The sequence below is a fragment of the Danio rerio genome, chromosome 2, assembly GCF_052040795.2.
Source record: "Danio rerio strain M-AB ecotype USA chromosome 2, GRCz13ab, whole genome shotgun sequence".
NCBI lineage: Eukaryota > Metazoa > Chordata > Actinopteri > Cypriniformes > Danionidae > Danio > Danio rerio.
The window spans coordinates 57002501-57007500 of record NC_141022.1 but is presented as its reverse complement, the minus strand read 5'-3'; the positions used below and the strand labels follow the sequence as shown (position 1 = coordinate 57007500).

Genomic DNA, 5000 nt, shown 5'->3' with positions numbered 1-5000 from the left:
TACCACCGTGCTGCAGGTGAATTAACAATTACAGCAAATGAGTGAATCAATCTTTCAAAATAGAAAAATCTGTCTGAAAAACCCTTTAAATCAGAAGCGTTTTTATTCAGGACCTTTTCTCCTGCCTTCATCAGACACTTTCTCTTCACTTCCCGTCTCGCACTAATTTACACCTGAACAAAAATATCAGCCCTCCTGAATATTTTCCCCCCTATTTCTGTTTTGTCGGAAAGAAGGTTTTTCAACACATTTCTTAACATAATAGTTTTAACAACTCACTTTTTTAGGGCGACACAATATGTTCTCCCTGTGTTGGTGTGGGTTTCCTCTGGGTGCTCCGGTTTCCTCCACAGTCCAAACACATGCGCTAGAGGTGAACTAAATTGGACGTAGTGTATGTGTGTGAATAAGTGTGTAGGGATGTTTCATAGTACTGGATTGCAGCTGGAAGGGCATCCGGTGTGAAAATCATTTGCTGGATAAGTTTGAGGTTCATTCCGCTGTGGTGACCTCTGTTTTTTTTTTTAAGAAACTTCTTAAAACTCATCTTTTGATTATTGCTAATAACTAATGAGGCTTTCTTTACATATGTATCTTTTTATTATTATTATCATTCTTACTTTGTGTATCTCTTACTTCAATCGCTTTTGTTAGTGCTTTGAGTCTGAGAAAAGCGCAATATAAGTCAAATGTATTATTATTATTATTATTATTATTATTATTATTATTATTATTATTATTATTATTATTATTATTTTAAATAAAGGAGACTAAGGCCCAATCCCAATTCTATTTTTGTACCCCTACCCCTTCCCCTTCCCCTTGGCCCTTACAACTGAGGGGTAAGGGGAAGGGCTTCAAAATTTACCCCTAAGAATTGGGACATCACTACAGCACCTGCACATATGCGTGAAATGACTTGCCTTAAAGGGACTTTGCTAGTGAGTGCTGTTTTGAGTTATCCCGAGCTCAATGAATTAACAAATATTGAATATCACAATATAAATAAATATTAAAATTACACTAATATCAACAGCAACACTTGCATACAATACACAGCTGATTCAGTCATTAGCTATGTTTCCATCCACCTATTTTTATGCACATTTTGCATATACGCATAAAAAACTGGTTGATGAAAAACACCATGATGCGCATAAAAAACACATGCACATATGCACATGCAAACTTTTTATTCAATAAGATAAGATGCGCATAAATTACAATGGAAACACTTTTACCGAACAAACTACAGCATGCAAATTAAAAAAAGTCCTGTGATTTTGTTAAAAGAGATCATGTGATGATGAAAATGAGTGTGAATGGACAAACTATCAGGCTGAGCACACTGTAGAACATCTGAATAGTTGTTTTGGTCATTATAAAACACCTTACTGTTTCAGTATTAGTGTTATTGTATTATTAATAACCTCCAAAAATCAAGATCACCTGTGCTCCGCGTCTGACGCCTTCAAACGCCATCGCCCATTCACTACATGTCAGGATTGCTTTCTGAGGCGTAAGTCATTTATTAGATGAAGAAAAGATTGATGCAGCATCTCCTACTGCAGCAAACTCCGTTTTTACTGTTGATATTTGGTGCCAGTTAATCAGGAAGTGACGATTTTGTTGACTTTGACTCGTTGGATGAAAACGCTGCTTAATTTGCACGTCTTTTATGTGATATTCCAGTTTTGCGCATAAAGTTTATTCACATTTTTGCATGGAAACATGTCTAGCGACATAAAAAGTCCACCACACTTCTGTATTTCACGTCAGTAAAAAGACATTGCGGTGTGCTTCGCGTTTTTGTAACATAAAAACCTGTTTGGTGTGACCGACCCCTAAAGAGGCCTTTAATATTGATCTTAAACTGGTTTAAAAATAAATAAATTAAAATGCTTTTATTCTAGCTGAAATAAAACACATAAAACTTTCTCCAGACAAAAAAAAACTTTATAGTCAATTCTGTAGAAAATTCCTTGCTCTGTTAATCATCACTTGAAAATATTTGAAGAAGAAACAAAACTTACAGGAGGGCTTATAATTTTGACAGCAAAAAAACCCTATTCATCCAGAATGTTAAAAGTGCTTCTTTAAAACCCATGATTTTAAAAAACATATTATAGTCTACATCCCAGCGAGCCCTCGTGTAAAAGCTACAGACAGACGCTATTGAAGCGAAATAATTAAAATCATTTAGTGTAATTTTTGAGGAATCGAGTCTCTCTGGAACGGCTCAGGCAGCCCAGAGCCTGCTGGGGGAACAAAAAATAAAAATCATTATGTATAATTACTGTGCCTCTGCCTATCATTTTCACTTCAACCACAAATACAATTTCAGCTCTATGAAAAAACACAAAGAGGAAAAGAGACATAAAAAAGAGATACATGCCATGCAACTGTCATAATGGAGAACGGGGTGAGCAAAACAGCAACAGGATGAATATTTAGTGCACAGAAAACATCATCTGCAAATGCAGCTGTCTATTTTATTTTGTAGCAAAACTCTTAAAGTGTGCGACAAATTAAAATTGACAATGTTTATTTTGCTATTGCTCACATTGTTATTCTTACAGTCAATATATAATATGTGCTATGAGTTAATCCACTGACAAAAATTCATCCATTCATTCATTCATTCATTCATTCATTCATTCATTCATTCATTCATTCATTCATTCATTCATTCATTCATTCATTTTCATTCGCTTTTTTGGGGCTAGGTCACGGGGCAGCAGTCCTAGGAAAGAACCCCAGACTTCCTTCTCCCCAGACATTTCTTCCAGCTCCTTCGGGGGGATACCCAAGCGTTCCCAGGCCAGCTAAGAGACATAGTCCCTCCAGCGTGTCCTGGGTCTTCTTTAAGGCCTCCTCCCGATGGGATAATCCTGGAACATCTCCCTAGGTAGGCATCCAGAGGCATCTGAAACAGATGCCCGAGCCACCTCAGCTGACTTCTCTTGATGTGGAGGAGCAGCAGCTACTCCGAGCTCTTTCTGGTTGTCAGAGCTAATCACCCTATCCATAAAGGTGCACCCTGCCACCCCATGAAAGAAACTTATTTCTGCCACTTGTACCCAAAATCGTGTCCTTTCAGACATAAACCAAAGCTCATCACCATAGGTGTTTGAAGGAACGTAGATAGTAAATCGAGAGCTTTGTCTTTCGGCTCAGCTCCTTCTTCACCACAACGGACCGGTACATCGACCGCATTACTGCTGCCACTGCACCAATCCGCCTGTTAATCTCACGTTCCATCCTTCCCCCACTCCTGAACAAAACCCCAAGGTATTTGAACTCCTCCACCTGGGGTAAGGACTTTCCTCCAACCTGGAGATGGCAAACCTCCTTTTTCTGTGGAGCACCATGGCCTCGAACTTGGAGGTGCTTATTTTCATTACACTTAGCAGCAATCCGCCCCAGTGCATGCTGAAGGTCCATGTTCGATAAAGCCAACAGATTAACATCGTCTTTATTATTCAATCAAAAATATTTAGTTTTAGGGAGAAATTAAGTACATGCAAGTAAAAAATAAAAATTTCAAACAAAAAAAAAATGCTTCAATAAAAGACTTATGTCAATGATAATAAAATATTTTTGATTGCAAAAAATAAACTATTGTCCTATTATGCAGTTACCACCGTTTTCATTGAACACTCGTTCATTTTGCTCTCTGTTCTGCTGTCATTTATTGCACATCTAGAATCTTTGCTTGTGAGTTGAAATGGTTTATTTGTGTCTTTATTATCCAAACAAACATATGGGGCCCTATCGAACCTGGCGCAATAAGACACATGACGTGTTTTGCGCGATTTGTTGCTATTTTCAGACCAGTGCAACTCTAATTTTACTCTTAATACACACAGAATGTAAGGCAATACACAAATATCTTTACATATGGAAAAAAAAAGTATTAAACATAAATATAAAAACACCGCCTCCATGCTTCATGTCTGAGGGCTTTTTTCAGTTTATTCATGACAATTTGCATTTGAATAATGTTATTATTATTAGCAGTATTATTTATTATATGCATATCTTAAACTCCGACAAAACAAAAGTATTACTTATTGGGCCTAAATCTTGCACACAGCAGATCTTGCAACTCAATTTACAATTAGAGGGATACAAAGTTAGCTTTAGCTCTACTATAAAAGATCTGGGTGTCATATTAGACAGCAATCTAACTTTTAAAAACCATATATCCCATGTCGCAAAAACTGCCTTCTTTCATCTGAGAAATATCGCTAAATTACGAAATATGCTATCCATCTCTGATGCAGAAAAGCTAGTCCATGCTTTCATGACTTCGAGACTGGATTACTGTAATGCTCTATTTGCTGGCTGCCCAGCATCCTCTATTAACAAACTTCAATTAGTACAAAATGCAGCAGCCAGAGTTCTGACCAGGTCTAGAAAATATGATCATATAACCCCAATTTTATCCTCCTTACACTGGCTGCCTGTTAAGTTTCATATTGAATTTAAAATATTACTTCTCACCTATAAAGCTCTAAATAATCTAGCTCCTGTTTATCCAACCAACCTTCTGTCTCGCTACAATCCAACTTGCTCTTTAAGATCTCAAAACTCAGGGCTTCTGGTAGTACCTAGTACAGCAAAATCGAGTAAAGGAGGTCGAGCCTTCTCCTTTATGGCTCCTACACTCTGGAATAGCCTTCCTGATAACGTTCGAGGCTCAGACACACTCTCTCAGTTCAAAACTAGATTAAAGACCTTTCTGTTTAGTAAAGCATACACTCAATGCATCTACTAGCGGGTTCCACACTGGCTTCTGCATCTTGCTTATATACACTATGAACCGCAGCTACGCTAATTATTCTCTTTAATTTCTATTTTCACCTGGGGATACTCATCCCGAGGTCCTTAGATTATGCGGAGTCACTGATTGGATCCAAGACCAGCGACGAGATGATCCCTTTACTGTTTACAATTTACATGCTACCTCTGGGAGACATTATTAGAAGACATGGGAT

General features: G+C 37.6%; 1 protein-coding gene and 1 long non-coding RNA gene across 5 annotated transcripts in view; one reads left to right on the top strand and one right to left on the bottom strand.

Annotated features, from left to right (window-relative positions):
* Nucleotides 1–5000, top strand: part of LOC147846549 (uncharacterized) — a 1651758-nt gene that overhangs the window by 1193021 nt on the left and 453737 nt on the right. The gene's annotated exons all lie outside the window — the stretch shown is intronic.
* The window catches only part of LOC141378996 (CUGBP Elav-like family member 5), a 232951-nt gene that overhangs the window by 106295 nt on the left and 121656 nt on the right, over nt 1–5000 (bottom strand). The window lies entirely within an intron of this gene.